At 44.6% G+C, this 16971-nt stretch overlaps 1 long non-coding RNA gene across 1 annotated transcript in view; it reads right to left on the bottom strand.

Moving 5' to 3' along the window:
• Window positions 1-202: 202 nt before the first annotated feature.
• The window catches only part of LOC103693097 (uncharacterized), a 79745-nt gene continuing 62976 nt past the window's right edge, over window positions 203-16971 (bottom strand). The window contains exons 3-4 of the long non-coding RNA XR_015627685.1: window positions 2726-2835; window positions 203-270 (exon numbers count right to left, since the gene is read on the bottom strand). This is a non-coding gene — a long non-coding RNA (uncharacterized LOC103693097). The remainder of the gene's footprint in view (window positions 271-2725; window positions 2836-16971) is intronic.

Here is a 16971-nt window from a genome sequence, read left to right as displayed (position 1 = left end):
CAGATTTAAGAGTTACCTTAGAGATTAAAGGAGTAAGTAGCTCATTAAATCTCCATAGCCATAGGTAAAATGTACACCTTGGAATTAGAGTCAAATAAATGGATTAATTTTCTTTACATTGCTTTGTGTTCTAAAGTCACTATAAATGTATGCAGTAGCCAGCATTTGGTAACTTAAAAACTGAAAGTTAAAGCTCACTTACATACATGACGTGTTTCCATGAAGGGGACAGCCATCGTGGTATCCCATGCAAACATTCCTTTTGACTTCCTGTTTAGCAACAAGGACACAGATGAGCGTGAAAGATGCGTGAGTGCCTTGACACCATGAACTGTATTTTGTTATTCTATCTTTTCTCCATTCCCAATCTAACTTTTCTTATTCACTGTCGAGATCGGCTTGGCATAGACACACTTGCTCATGACAGTCTAAAATCTCAAGTATGGACATTGGTAGGAAGGACATCCTTGGGCTTGGATATATATGGTTTAAAGAGAGCTAGGATATGACTATCCACCTAAATCTGTTTGCAGGTCTAGATAACCATCCAAATTTTGCTCCAATGATCAAGGTGAAGGTCAGCACATCACACTAACTCACTCGATAATTCTCAGTGTGCTTCTTACTTTGCTCTCTGGAGCTGCATGGCTGCAGAGAGCTCTCTCTTATCAGGGTTCTTCGCTCACTTATTCTCCTGGTGTATCAACTTTTATTTCACATGAAAATATGCACCGAAGGCCTATATGTTATGCTGAGGCGAGAAGTTGAAAGAGTTGTATCTAGATAATATGGAAACAATAATGGGTTTAAAGAACCCAGAAGTTGGAGGTAGGAAACATGGAGAGGACAGGAAGAGAAGTGCTGGGCTGACGATTGAGGGAACATCTTCCATTATCAAATATTTGGTTCATTGTTGAGCCTAGCCTCTTTAGACAAATACCATATGTTCCCACAAACGAGAAATCTGTCTATTGGCTTTCCAGTAGGCTGATGGACACACATTTGAAAATCTTATTATCCCTTCAAATTCTTATATATTAAGTGCTCATGACAAATAGGCCACAGATTCTATTTTTGTCAGCTTTCAAAAAAGCAGAATGTATGCTACCAGTAAAATTCATGTACATAAGTTTTACCACGATCAAGTTATGAGAACGACTATCCCTCTCCTCTCCACTGTGTCAATCACCTCTGCTAGGCTTTCATGTGGAAAATAGTCAGGTTCTGAACTGTTCTCATATTGGGAAATGGCCATTGGAAATCGCCATTTTGCATTTCTAAGTTTCACTTTTCACTATGTGATTATGTAGCATTGACCATCACAAAATAATGCTACCTAGACTCTCTTCTGCATCTTGTGTCAGTTCTGGGGCCGACCTCTGACTTAGACTTTCAGAAAGACTTGTTAAACTGAACCTGATAGTGAATTGGAATATGTGAAATTTTCAGTCAGACGCTCAATTTAATTTAGGAAAGTTACTATCTCCATTTCATTATTTTACGAAGCACCTTTTTCACATCCCCATTTGTTCGTTTGCTACCTACTGGCTAGAGTTTCCTTCTTTTGTGTACACATAACCCCTCACATATGGGCAATCTCCAGATTCTGTTAGTAAAAAACTCAGTTTTTAAACTGTATCTGTCACTTGAAGAAGTGACCCAGATGGGACCGGAACCCATGACTTATGAACTTTGTCCCAATTCCTTAAACATGGCCTTTAGCTCCCCCATCTTCTGTCTTGATTCTGCAGAGTGTAAAATTGCCAGTCTCACGGAGCTTATTCTAAGACATTATTATTTGTCAGAGCAGAGGTTCCAACTTGGAATGAAGGCAATAAACCACTCCCTTAAAACAACAAAGGGCCGTAGGAAGCGCAAGGCCCTGGGTTCGGTCCCCAGCTCCGAAAAAAAGAACCAAAACAAAACAAAACAAAACAAAACAACAACAACAACAACAACAAAGGGCGGGGTAGCTCTCCCAGCTCTCCTAGCTCCCCAGCCTTACTTTCATCTGACAATGCGCTTTCAGACTTGGAGAAGAGCAATTCTCAAGTCAGGCAGCAGGGGGCAGCCACAGCGAAGGTTTAGCTTTGAGGTTTGGCAGCGTCCAGCAGAGGAAGTGCAACCTTCCCAAGCTTCTGGCAGTCTCTCACTCCATGGTGTGCCAGACAGTTTGGTGGGCATTATTGTCTGGTAAATGGAAATGCCCTTCAATATCCATTTATTTTATCATTTCGGATTCCCAAGAGGCTGACTCCAGACGTTCCCCTGAGTTTAGATCAGAAGCTGTCCACGGAAAGCTATGACACAGAGAGTAACTCCCTGGGCTTTGCTTTCTACGTCTGAATAGAGCTGAAGCACAGTGTCACCGGCTGGAGTTGTGACACACTAGAAACTAGTTGCTATCTAGTGACTACTAAAGGCATATGATCCAGGGATAATAGTAGCTTATTAGTTTAGCCTTAAAAATATTTATAGACCATGCTGTGCTGGATGTTTAGGAGAAATAACAATGTATAAGATATTCTCTCAAAAATATTGTAAATATTATTTTGAAATTTTATTTTATTGTCCTAATAATAGCAACACTATAATCTATGGTTTCTTTTATTGCCGTTATTACGAGCTCAGCCCCAAACATGAAGGCCAGTGCTGCCTGAGGTTTTGGTCTCTGTAGTCTTCTTTCTAGTTGGCTCTCACATTTCATTTATGCCCCACACTTTACCTGGTCAGTGCGTAGACCTTTGACTTGACCTGTCCATGTGGAGATCTGTGCTTTAGCCTTCCCGACGGACAGTAAGAGTCAGGCACTCTGGGAGCAGGAGGGTTGCCAATCTGGAAAAGGGGACTTCAGTTAAGGAAATGACTAAGGGAACTGGTGTCCAGGGTGGGGGAAGGGGACAGAAAGGCCAATGACCAAAGCATCTCAGAGGAGGGCAGATTCAATTCACAGCATGGGGTAAACTGTGAAAAGAAAGACCTGGACCGGTGTGAGTCTAGGACGAAAGGGAAGGGGCTGTGAGCAAGAAGAGAAGCTGCTTCTATGCATTTTAGGAGCAGAACAAGGGGGGGGGCATACAGTCAACGGTTTCAGTCAGGAGACAGAGAAGAGGCAGAGAAAGCACTACCTGCACGCACACTGCAAAACAAGTTACAAGGTTAGCTGCAGAGTTCTCCAGTTCCCGAGTTCCCGAGTTCCCGAGTTCCCGAGACTGTGAGTCTGCCTCGGTGCCTCAGGAAGCTCACTGCTCACTGGGGCCTTGATGTGGGTATAGAAGGCAGGTCACATGTGAACCTTAGAGCCATAACAGGTCAGCTTTGGGCTTCACTCAGCACATTTTAGAGACGTACAAACAAACGGTATGGCATACCTGACCCTAACAAAAAAAGAAAACAGCAACAGCAGCAGCAGCAGCAGCAGCAGCAGCAGCAACAACAAAAGAAACAAAACCCAAAAGTCCTTAAGCCGATTCTACAAACATATGGGCCCCTGTGGGCTGAAACCTATGCACTATAATCACGAAGTAGAATCTTCCCAAATGTCTGCCCGCTCTATGAAAGGTAAATTGTGTCTTTATAAATCAATGGGCACAAACAACATTCAACAATTCAATGGGCACAGCTACATTCAACAACATGGATAAATCTCACTGACAGAACACTGGATGGAAGAATACACAGATGACAGACAGACAGACAGGCAGGCAGGCAGATGGATGGACATATACACCCACTGTAGACTACCATTGCCTTTGTATTTGCATGTGTTATGCTGTTAGAAGCACAGGGAAGGGTTACCCTAGGGGTAAGGACTAGATTCCACATGAGTGAGTTAGTCTTGAGGTGCTGGCCATATTTTTTTTTAAACCTTTTTATTGATTGTGAGTTTCACACCATACACTGCAGTCCTGCTCATCTCCCCACCCCCTCATATGTGCCCTTTGTTCTTACGACCTCCCACCCAAAATAACACAGGTACACGCACATACACGTGCACACACGCACAAACACACACAGTATCACCACCAACAAAAAAAGGCATAGACAATAGCTCATGTGGCAGCTGTGGTGTGTCACAGTGTGTCCTACAGTATATCCCTCTGTCCACACATCTTCACTTGCAGAGCCAGTAGTATTGTTTGAGGTCTCTGGCTTCTGTGACACAATCAATATTGGATCCTCATCAGGACTCTGTGGATTCACATCCTGCCCACCTCAGGGCTTATCCTATGCTTCCTGCTGCTAGGCAGGTGCTGGGCTTCAGGGAAGCTCTGAGACACCTCCTCTGGGGTGGGAAAGTGCAGTCTGAGACATGGGAAAGCCAGAGCTGCTTCAGGGGTCCCCAGGTCTGCTACGAGGCTAGGGTATTCCAGTTCTCTGACTCTTGGACATCCAGGTGCTGCTAGGAGTCAAGAAAGAGTCAAGAACCGAGTAGAGTCCTTGGGCTGAGGACAATGTCTAGCTCAGGGCCTGGGGAAGGGGATGCTCAGGTTTGTCTCAGCAGTGATTGTCCTTAGCTTAGCGGAGGCAGGCTGTAAGTGCAGAGAAGCCTTCTATGGGCGATTTAGCTGTGGCTCTGTCCGGGAAGACCTTCTGCTCTTTCCCCAGTGTCCATGGTAGATGAAAGAGTCTGCGGGTTTGTTGACTGTGGCGGGAAAATGGGTGCGTACCCACTTCTCAGGGTCTGACCCGAGATTAAATACCTTTTTCAAGGAGGAATGTCTGGGAAGGGAAGCTTATTGGCTAAGACCTCAGAGCCAATAAGGTACCTCATTAGGATGAAGTACTCCGTTCTGGGCCTACATGACTACAGGCGACATTTCCTTATGTGGGGAGTGCGTCAGTGCTTTAGGCTTGGAATCGGTAGGGACTGAGGAGTTGCCTAAGTCTCAGGTGTGTGCCCACCGAGTCTCCTGGGTCTCAGACATGTGCTACCTTACCAAGCTTCCTGGCACGGTTTTTTTTTTTTTTCTTTTCTTTTCTTTTTTTTTCCGGGGCTGGGGACCGAACCCAGGGCCTTGCGCTCGCTAGGCAAGCGCTCTACCGCTGAGCTAAATCCCCAACCCCCCTGGCACGGTTTTCCCGTCCCACAGGGCTCATCTTGGTTATCCTGTTGTTATTGCATCACGGAGCCCCTGTAGCTCCTGATCTACAGGAGACCCTATACAGTTGATCCTGGTAGCTCTCGGATCAGCCGGACTGGCCCTTTCACAGGTCACGACCATTCACAGGTGATACAGATTTTAGGGCGAGCCAATTCAGAGCCCTGGGTCTTGGTAGCTGAGCTAATCAACCATGTTGGGGTGATCTTTCTGTGCTCTGCATAAAGGTTGTCTTTGTATTATCCCAATGTTGATTTCTGTGCCAGCAGACAACTGGGTACTGTCTGGGAGTTTGGTATTGTTTTAATTGTCAGCACCTGCATCATATTTTGTAAACACTCACCTCCTTCACCTTCTGATTGTTCTTTTCTTTTCTTTTCTTTTTATTTAAAAGAGCTGACAAACCAGCTGAGGCAGGGGAGGAAAGACAAACATCTGAGCAGAGAGAGGAACCATGGGAAGATTTGAGAGGCCCGGGATTTGCCAGCTAGACACAGAGGAAGTCCGATGTACTGAGACTGAATTAGAGGTAATGGGCCACATGGCAAATGTGGACTAGTATAGACAGGTTTAATTAAGTTGTATGAGCCTAAGCTGGGAGATCTAAACTTTCATAAATAATAAAAGTTTCTGTGTGTTTATTGGGTGGAGACAAATGAATGATACAGCCCACCTGCTCTCCCTTATCTACCTACCAGAGTGAGCTCTCTGGCACTGCAGTAGCTCGGCCACCCAGTGCCACCATCAACTGAAGGTGAGGTTATCTCTCTTGCTTTCACGCCCTCAGGGCAAGCCCACCCACACCCACACCTCTAGAGCCAGCTTAGTTAAGATGTGGGGCCCACTCTCCCAAGTGCTGCAGCCTGTGAGGGGCCAGGCTAACTCTCCCGCTCTCCCGCTCTCAGGGTTGGCTCACTCATGCCTTGGCCATCAGGACCAGCTCCATTGTGTGGCCCAGGTCATGTGCAGTGCCCACTGTCCTGAGTGCTACAACCTTGGAAAGGGCAGGGCTAGGTATCCTGCTCACATGACTCCAGGGCCAGCTCTCATGACCACTACTGCAGCTGGTAAGTCGGGGGAGGAGGACATCACTCCTGCATCCAGGCCACCTCACCAGGCAAGTGTCAGGGCCAGCTCTTTTCACTCTCCTCCTCGGGGATGGCTTACTTGCCCCTTTCCACGAGGGCCAGCTCTACAGTGCTGCTAAGACAAGGTGCAGGGCCTGCTCTCCTGAGTGCTGCTGTTGGTCAGGTATGGGGCTAGCTCTCCCGAGCTCATGACCCCATGGGCAGCTTTCCTCAGCTTTTGCCTGAGGTGTTGTGGGATAGGGAAGGGTGTTGTCTCTCTGCCCAGGGCACCCCATAGCAGATTAGTAGTGGAGTCAGCTCCCCTATATTCATAGCCTTGGGACCAACTCACTCACATCCCTGCCTCCAGGGCCAACTCCACTGTGTTACCTGGGTGAGGTGCCGGGCCTGCTCTCCCAAGTGCTGCTGCTGGTAAGAGATGGAGCTCTCCAAAGAGGGGAGGGACCAGTTAGGCACAGCCCCTGGACATCCAAGTAGTCCCCGAGGCTGTCCTGACCAGAGATGTCCCCATGTTCTCTAGTGGTTCTCTAATATGAGGCACAGGCATTGACACTGCCCCCTGAGCTGTGTAGCCGTGGACTCAGAGATGGCCCTCTGTGGCAGGCCGGGGCTGGGACCTCACCACGGTCCCCGGTGCCAGGGCTGGCCGCTCATAACAGGCCACTCTTCTCCATTCTTGAGTCTCCAGTTTCATCTCTCTTCACGATGCTCAAGCTGTTCCCCTTCTCTTTCTCCCTGACCTGACCACCACATATTTGCGTATCATGGCGCTGAGGCAGGCTGGTCATGAGGCTGGTGGCCCCTGGGTGACATCCTCTATCCATGCTGGAGCATGGGACCGTGGGTGGCATGATGGTCTACAAGTCTCTTTGTCTTCTTCCTCCTGTGAAGCACAGCCTGGATCTGATTTGATTTGATTTTCCTGACTCCTAGGCATAAGACAGCTTTGGCCACCAAGTCAGTTACCAGGCTAGGATGAGCAAAGGATGGCCATCTGCTCTGCCCTGACTGATATAAGAACAGCACCACCCACACGGTGTCTCCTTACCATTGCCAGGGAGTGTGTTCTGTTTCTTGATCTGAGTGCTCTTGTGTGTATTCTTGTTCCCCTTGTAGAAATCCATGGGGCTGTACATTTTTTTTGTAAGTAGATGCCAATGAAAATTAAAATAGACAAGGACATGGAAAACAAACCATTAACAAATAGACCCCGAAGCCTCAGCACAGCAAGGCCTAGGATGAGTAGTGGGCCATGCGCCTGTGCCTCAGTTCAGTGCTGGCCGGGTACAGTGATCAGAGGGATAGGAGGTGACACCAGTCTCACAGCTAGCGCCTTAGCATGGCCAGCCAAGCCCATTCATGGTGCGAAAGCTGGGACACAGCAAACAGTGTCTGCCCGTGAGGCATCCCAGCTCCGGGTTCAGGGCAGAGCTTCCGGAGACCTCAGTTCACACACAGGTAGAATGGAGATGGCGATGTGTTGAATACATTATGTTAGGTAGGCACTGTGACTTGCACAGGGTGAAAAACAAGAAAGTGTTCGGTTCTGTAATTACTTCCGTCCCCACAGCTCCAGTAGCAGAGAGGTTTGGCCAAGTGATTCGTATGCAGCCACACATTGTCAATGCTAAATGGAGAATCGAACTCAGGGTTTGTCATCTAAGACTTCCTAAGGGTAGATTAAAAACTCATTCCTGGGGGTTGGGGATTTAGCTCAGTGGTAGAGCGCTTGCCTAGCAAGCGCAAGGCCCAGGGTTCGGTCCTCAGCTCCAAAAAAAAAAAAAAAAAAAAAAAAAAAAAAATTCATTCCTGGGAAACTAGCAGCATTGCATCATGGGAAGTCATTCATTTGGAAGGAAAAGTGTAAGAGTTTGGGATGAGTAAAGGTGATTTCCAAATAACCTTTTAACAGGAGCCCTCTCAGATTATCTGACTCTATGGGGGCTTTGGATTTTATTGCCTTTGGGTTGTTTTATGGCTTTGTAAATTATCACTCATAGAAATGTAAATAATTCGCATCTATAGACATATAAATAATTAGACATATAAATAATTCTGCTCATTCCCAAGCAATAAAGCTAGATCCGACCCCATATAAAAATCACTTCAACTTTCTTTCATCCCACTTGAACCTGTCATTTTGAATGAGTTATAGCTTCTAACGAGCCCCGCCCATTCTGTTAATGAGGTAGAGCTTTGCTTATGTATTCATTTTACAATTATGTGAGAACCGTGATTTTTACTTTAAAGAAACATTACACATGTGGAGAGGTCAGATTTGGTCCCGTGGCCTCTGTTTCCTGAGGAAGGCTCACTCTGCTGTAGTGAAATCTGCTGACAGGAGATCTCAGGGGATTTCACAGGGCAGGTGCTAGGCTAAGGCCCAGGTTTGGCCTTGTGTTTTTCCTGGCCAGGGTTGATTAGGACATTGGCAAGACAGTTGGACTTTGGGAGGACCCAGTGTGGTCTGGAAGCAATTAACAGTGGATGAGTGAGAGCGGACTCAGGCCTCAGACTAGACCAATAAAGTTTGATAGTGAAAAAAAATTACAGATGGGTGGGGATCGGGAAGTCATAAATAAGGGATTTTGGATATGTTTAAGTACTTCCTTTGCTCATTTCCTAGTTCCGTGGTCTGGCAAATTATTCAAGTTCCCTGTCAGAGTTTGAGCCTTGAGTACCCAGTCTCTAACACCGCTTTATGTGTTTAAAGGCTTGGTCATCAACACATCACTAACACAAATGGCAGACCCTTTAAGAAGTGGAGTTAACTATGGTTTGCAGGCAGTCAAAGGCCATACAATTGAAGGAACCCTGGGACACCAGCTTTTCTCTTGATCTCAGCTACTCCTTGGCTGAGACTTCAGCTTTGCAATGTCAGCCCCATGCTGCCTTACCACAGCCCCAGAGCAACAATGCCAATCACTCGTGGACAGATTGTCTCAGGCAGAGCTACGGGAAAGGAAAGACACCTAACAGAGCCTCTGAATTTCACATCTTCCCCTTTATCTATCTAATGGGAAAATGTGGAAATGAAATAACAGGCATAGTACTGTGTCAGCACTTCTGCAGGTTCCTATGAAGAAGGGTGCAGTGAGTAAATGTTGACAGGGAAACTTTTGAGGGTATATTTGGGGGGGTGAATTATCAGAGCACTATTTATTTCTAGTATTTTCCAAGAATAAAAGAATAGTTATAACCCTTCCCAAGTGACACACAACTCATCCAGAAGAGAAATCAGGTTCTCGTTATTCTCTCCAAGCTACAAGTACATATGTTTTAATTCTTAGCTATATCAAAAGAAAATAAAGGAAAAGGTAATCAAAGAGCATTTTAGAAATAAAAGCAGGTGACTAGGGACAGAAATAGTGAGGGCTATGGCTGGTTGAGTATTTGCTCTCCGCTCCTGGGACGTCATCATGCTGTACCATTCTTCATTTTGCTGAACACAAACCATAGCAGTCTCCCGACGTGGGGCGAGCTTCGCTAGCTGGGAAGGGGAATTGGGATTCAAACCCATGCTAAGTCAGTCAACCCCACTGTACTGTGTGTGGATTCCTGGAGCATAGAATTGGAAGGGGGAATTGTGGGTGGGTATGATCAAAGTACATTATATATGCATATGAAAAAATTTAAAGAGTAAGTAAAATATATGTGGGAGGGGAAAAAAGTCCAATCTCCCCAAATCAGATACTGCAGTTCCATAACACAGTAAGGTACTATATTAGTTACTTTTTTTTTCTTTTGCTGTGATAAAATATCATAGCTAGAAGCAACTTAAGGAAGAGAGTGTTTATCTCAGCTTACAGTTCTAGAAGACTAAGAATCCATCATGGCCTGTTAGCATAGCGACAGGCAGGCACGGCAGCAGGAGCAGATGCTGACCAACCACATTTCATTACATAAACACTGAAAGCACAGAGAGAGGTCAGGAAGTGAGGCGAGGCTATAAACTCACTAAGTCTGCCGTCAGTGACTCACTTCCTCCACCAAAGCTCTACCTCCACAAGGTCCCATAACCTCCCCAAATAACACCACTGCCTGAGGACCAAGTGTTCAGATGTGTGAGCCTACGGGGCTCATTTCTCATTAACCACCACAGGACATGTGGGAAGGCCTTGCCTTCTGCTCTGTTAGGACTGCAGGCCTGTGTCAAATCAAGACACTAGCCATCCAAGGATGTAATATCTTTCCAGAGGGAAAAGTGTTAATATCCATATGGAAAGATAGTAACAGTTGACAAGAAAACCTTTGGGAGATGAAACAATAGACTAGCTGTATGTCTTCTTCCTTCTGTTAAGTTCAAGTAGGTATGAAGCAGGGTCAACTATGAGATGAGTCTCCTGAGTTTTTGAGGGCCCCAGTGACTGACAAGTGCCCGATGTTTGAGTCTGTTTGTTAGTGCCATTCTGGTTAGGCTTCAGTACCAACAGTCCACTTGGGGACACTTCATCCGGATGACCTGCTCATTTCTGCAGCCTCATTCCTCTGCAGCTCACAAAACCTCCCAGCAGTGATCAACACTGAGACCAAATCCTCTTTTATTCTTATCCATCTGATATGTTTATTTTCAAGATTCCATTTGTGAAAAGCATTTAAACAGCATCATTTAGAAGAAAGCAAAAAAAAAATCACTGGAAAAATAGAGCAAGAGACACACATACACACATAAGCTCCCTGAGCAGTCTCAACAGGGTAGCAGAATTATTGCCCTGCTGCCCTGGATTGTGCAGCTGTGTTAGGTAGAAATGCTCTCTGCTCTGACAGCCTACAATTTTCCAGAAGGAAATGAACACAGGTCAATGGAATTCTGTGCTCTACTGCACTTTGAGAAACTTTGGCAAACCCATCCCTGGTAAGGACAGAACAGCCATGACTAGAATTACCAGAGGGTTTGGATTGTGAGGCAAAGGCAACTTCATCTTGGAACAATGCCATCATCAGATTGGCTACTACATTATCTGGGCAAACCTAATTCCCAAGAGTGCAAACAGCACCCTTAGCCACTAGCAGCAGCAAAGCCAGAATGATGGGGAAATAAAAGAGAGGATACTGCTCCGTTCTAAAGGAAACCAAGAAAACCAAACGTTTTCCCCTGATCCCTACATCAAACATGTCATCATTCTGTCCAAGCGAGGGACATTTTTGTCAATAAGCCGCAGATTCAGGAAGAGCATGTAAGTCATGAATGTTGTTACTTTTTGACATTTGTTCTCCCAAGGGATAATACAAGTACGAAAAGGTGCTCAAGACAGGCCTTCTTTCCCCCCCCACCCCCCCCCGGAGCTGGGGACCGAACCCAGGGCCTTGCGCTTCCCAGGCAAGCGCTCTACCACTGAGCTAAATCCCCAACCCCAAGATAGGCCTTCTTAATGTTACATTTCCCTTTGCTGGTCTACACTGGATCCCCGGCCTCTGTACACAACATGTCTGGATATAATTTGTCCCCCCCCCCCAAAATGCAGGGTGCTGATAATAGCCATAGGAGACTATTAAGTCTATATTCATACAATCCAATCTAACACTTAGCCATTCTGTGATATTCAATGATTCATTTAACCTCTGTGAACTGTATCCTTCCAGTTCTAAATAGCAGTTCCTGCCTCATGGGGTTACCTTGAGAATAAACAACAGAATATAAATTGGAAATTCCTGGCACAGCATCAGCTCTATAAATGGCAGCCTTTATAAGCACTGTGGGGATGTGACTGCAACTCTTTAATACCATGGTGAGGACCTGGTGATAACAGCTGCTTCCAGGGGCTGTTAAAAGTATTGTAACTGTGATGCAGACACCCACAGACAAGCAGTGAATGGTGCTTGGGGACTCTTGTGGAAGAATAGGAGGAAGAATTGCAGATCCTAAGGTGATAGGAACTCCACAGGACGACCAACAAGTCAACTAACCTGGACCCTTGGGGCTCTCGGAGACTGAACCACCCATAATGTTCCCATAATGCTACATTCTCCCCAATTCTCCATTGCTTCTGTATCACCCTGTGTATTAACTACAGCTCGTGTATCAGTGGCCCTGTGTTTGTCCACTCCACATCACCCTGAGAACTTCTCAAGGACAAGAAGTCTAAATCACTTCTATATTCTTTTTTAAAATTTATTTATTTATTTCATGTATATGATTACACTGTACTCAGACACACCAGAAGAGGGCATCGGATCCCATTACAGATGGTTGTGAGCTACCATGTGGTTGCTGGGAATTGAACTCAGGACCTCTGGAAGAGCAGTCAGTGCTCTTAACCACTGAGCCATCTCCCCAGCCCTCATGTCTATATTCTCAACCCTATCTTCTAGATTCCACAGGAGGACCTAATAGATTGAAGATATTCAATGAACATATTCTAGGTTAGAAAATAACTACTTAAATAAATTAATACATAATATACATTGCATGGTGAGACATTATTCTATACAGTGTGTTTTATTTCTTAATCTATAAACACTGACCTCAGGAAATATTTAAGGTTTCTTCTGATTTTCTATACCTAATGCTGGTTCTTAAACCACCAGGTTCAGGAACAAGAATTCCATTTTGCTTCATTTTTATCTAATTCAACGAATTTGAGCTTTGACAAGTCTCCAGACTGTTGAGAAATTCAACTTTAGTTACATTTGGGGGTGTCGATGCATAATCTTCAAAGTTCTGAAAGTGTAATTGTATACAAATATGTAAGGGACATGTGTCAAAAGATTTACACAATTCATTAAAGAGGGAAGGCTAAAAGAACAAGGCTCACTTGAAGGATGATACAAGGAAATGATACCTAGCTGGTCAGTGATAGAAAGGTAACCAGGGAATAGCAGCTACCTAGGTACACAGCTAACTCTTAGTACCACACCCAGCAGTCTGCTTTGGAGGCTGCTAAAGAAATAGTCACATTATAACCAGATGAAAATCATTTGCTTCCTTTGAAGTTTCTGTAATGGATTGGCCTAATGCTGCTTGTATTCTAATGCTAAGTGCTGGCCTCCAAGATTTGGAGTCTGCACGCAACCTCAGGAACCCTGCAGGCCTTCAGTTAATTCTGATTGGTAAATAGAGATACCAGCAGCCAATAACTGGGGAGAAGAGATATAGGCGGGGTTGAGGTTTCTCGGGCTTGAGACCAGGAGGAGGAGGAGGAGGAAGAGAGGGAAGGCCTTCATGAAAGAAGAACAACGTGCAGGAGGGAGACGGAGGGCCACTAAAGGCCAGAGAATGTGGCCCAATTGGAGGTAAGAGCAGCCAAGACAGAACATAGATATTAGTAAGTAGTAACTCGGAGTTATTGGTAGGGAAGTGGGTTCTAACAGCATGGAGGGAAGGCAGTTGCCCAGCTATTTCGCTGCTTAAGGCAGATTCAAATATAAAGGCTGTGTGTGTCTGTCTTTCATCCAGGAATATAAATGGTCAAAGATGGAAAGGAACCCAGCACCGGGATTTTAAAAATAATTAACACAGTAGGTTTCTGTAACGGTGGTGGTTTGAACGAGTGGCCCCAGTTTGAACGAGAATGTTTGAATACTCGTTCCCCAGTTGGTGGAAGTATTTGGAAAAGATTAGGGGCGTGGCTTTCTTGGTGGAGACACTAGGTGTGGGCTTGAGATTTCAAAAGCCTAAGCCACCCGCAGTTAGCAATTTCTGCTGCATGCATGCTGTGGCTCAAAGATGTAAGCTGTCAGCTACTGCTGTGGCCGCCAGCTGCCATGTTCTTCACAGGATACTCATGGCCTCTTAATTCACCCTCTGAAACTATAAACTTCAAATAAACTCTTCCTTTAAAAAGTTGCCTTGGCCATGGTGTTTTTGTCACAGCAATAGAGAAGTAACTAAGACAAGAAGCCAACTTAATTTTACAAATGCTCTTCTAGTAAGCATACCAGAGTGCCCTTCTCCCGTAGAAGGCAGGCAGTCTGTTCTAGAACAGTTCTACTAATGAAGAGGGTAAAATGAGGTCAATGTTGAATGCAGATCAAATTAGAGTCTGGCACAATGTGTGAATTTGGTGGAAGAGTCCTATGGGGCAATGTGACCTAGTAAATACAAACAGTGGGTTATAACTGGACACTGGAGCTGATGCAGATACAAAAGAAAAACAAAGAAGCAAAGAATCTGTTACATGTTTTAGATGAGCATCTGGTTACTTCTCTAGTGGATTCTCTATGAAGAGAACCATCACATAGAAGAAAACTAGATACCTTCTTTATGAAAGGCATGGTAAAATCCCACTGTGTCTTATCTACTTGCCACATTTTCACCATCTACTCTTGTGTTGATGGTCAAAATGGATGGACCTAGAAAGGATTCCATTAAATGAGGTCACCCAGTTTCAGGGGGGAAAGCATCTTGTGCCCCCTCTCAAATGCAGATCCTAACTTTTAATGTCTGACTGTGTGTAAGAGTTTGTGAGAAAGTGAAGAGATCATGAAACTAGACAAGAGACCACACAAGACTGGGTAAGAGGTGTTGAGAAAAATGTCACAGGTGATGCGAAAGTGGGAAGCTTGCTACTGGGAGTGGGAGAGCAGAAGAGAAGATTCCAATTTATTAATCTGCATTTTTTAAATCGAGCTTATGGCTACAGGTATCTTTTTTATTTAGAACTGTGTAGATTTTTTTCTTTACAAGTTATTTTTGTATGTTTGTGCTGTAATTCAAAGTCATTCTGTAGCCCAGGTGACATCTATAACAGATTGGTATATTACTAGATTGGTATATTACTAGACACAGTGAGTCTTTTCTTTGAGGAAATGAAGTGCAGGTTTCAGTTAGGCCATGCCCTTAAAATGAGCTGAATTTATCTGACCAGTCAACAAAGGAGAGAGTCAAAACATTGTTAATGATACACCAGAGAGGAAAGGGTAGGCTGGGCCTGCATCCTGACAGAGACTCCTGAGGTATGGTGGTGTTTCTTCAAAGCCAGAGAGGCTCCATTCTATTACTGTCCCAAAATGATTCTCCATGTTTCTCTACAGAAAACAACATAAACATCTGTCTCTAGTCCCTAACCAATGGTAGACCTTCCCTCTGGAATTGCTCTCCCTGGGGTTTTTCCTGGTGCTACTTAAATGAAGCAAACAAATTAGCTGTTTTCATAGAGCATGCTGGGCTCCAAAAGAGTCCACACGACTTCTAAGGAAGTCATCATGGACCACGACGCAGACCTGTTTGCTTTAATTCATGATCTAGCACCAACTTCAACATCTTAGGCAAATCACTTAACTTCTCGGAGGCTTCTCTGACTCCATCTGTAAAATGAAGACAACACCACTCAGGGATGTGGTAGGCATAGTGGATGAACGCACACACCAGAAGCAGCATGAAGACTCTTGAAGAAGCAGCATGAAGTACAATTCCGAGTGTGGCATTCTGTTGATACTAGCCTTGGACAGTTTGTATTACTTTCTAAAAATAAAAAAGACTGCTAAGAAGAATTTGTGAAGATTCACCTTTAACTCATAGAATTTTCATAAAAACTCTGGACGTATTAGCTTGCAAACAATGCCAGATACTCGTCTTCTTTATAAATATCTGTAATTGAAATCAGCTTTACAAAACAGAACAAATGCAAGTGAATTATCTGCACGTGATTAATTACATTTTTGTCTTATTAACAAAGGCTTATGCTAATTTGAATTTGGAATGTAAAGAGCATCCTCGAACTTTGTGATCTATTCCTTCTGGCTTAATTTTTTTAAAAAAAAAATCTTAAGAACTAACCCTATGCTTCCTGAACTAGAGAAGCAGAGCAGAAACCAAACCCAAGCCTTGGGAATGCTTGTCCCTTAAAAGACAAGGGAAGAATGTTCAAAGCCATTAGTTAGCAATGAAATAAAAATTAAAACTACAAGGATGGCTAAAATCAAAAAGACTGCGAAGGGCAAATGTTTTAAAGATGTGAAGCGACTTGAGCTTCCATATGCTTTTCACAGTTTGAGCTCTTGGTCCCATGCTTTAACTTCCCAAGGACTGGGATGACAAACATACGTCAGCAAGGATTAGCTCCTGGAAGCCCTGGACCATTGGCTTGGACCTCATAGGCTTGACCTTTGAAACACTCATTCTAGCTTGATAATATTTGCTATTAAAATAGGTTTGCTCATCGTCACCATCTGCAGCATGAGCAACAGTGAGAGGGATCAAGTGCAGGGCCTCACATGCGCTAGACGAAACCTATACCAGTGAGCTAAGTCCTTAAGTCCTGATTATGTGTTTAGTTGTGGGCTTGTTACAGAGACTCGGCATCTTTTCTTGTCTTAGATGTATTTTCCTTTCCTGGTGGCGTTTCAAAAAAAAAAAACAAAAAAACACTTTCCCATTTCATATTTTCTCAAAAGAGAAGGAATGTGGCAAAGAAAGAGATTACTCGATAAAGAAAGATACTGTGCTTTTCTAGTTTTTAATGTCAACTTGACACAAGCTGGGGTCATCTGAGAGGAGAAAGCCCTCAACTGAGAAAATGCCTCCATTAGATTGTAGGCACGCATGAATGGCATTCTTAGTTAGTGATGGATGGGGATACCCCTGGGCGGGTGGTATCCCCAGCCAGCATGCTGGGCAAGCCAGAAAAAGCAAGCCAGTGAGCAGTACCCCTCCATGGCCTCTGCATCAGCTTCAGCCTCCAGGGTCCACCCTGTCCCTGCCATGAGTTCCCTCAGTGATGGATCGTCGCAGGGAAGCAAATAACCCTTTTCTCCTCCTTAGGTTGTTCTAGGTTACAGTGTTTTCTCACAGCAAAAGAAACCTAACTAAGACACATTGAGGAAGATAGTTCATCAGTTAT

This window comes from Rattus norvegicus, chromosome 8 (assembly GCF_021556685.1).
Source record: "Rattus norvegicus strain SHRSP/BbbUtx chromosome 8, alternate assembly SHRSP_T2T, whole genome shotgun sequence".
Taxonomy (NCBI): Eukaryota; Metazoa; Chordata; class Mammalia; order Rodentia; family Muridae; genus Rattus; species Rattus norvegicus.
The sequence above is the reverse complement of the archived record's forward strand: the minus strand, read 5'-3'. Positions and strand labels throughout refer to the sequence as shown.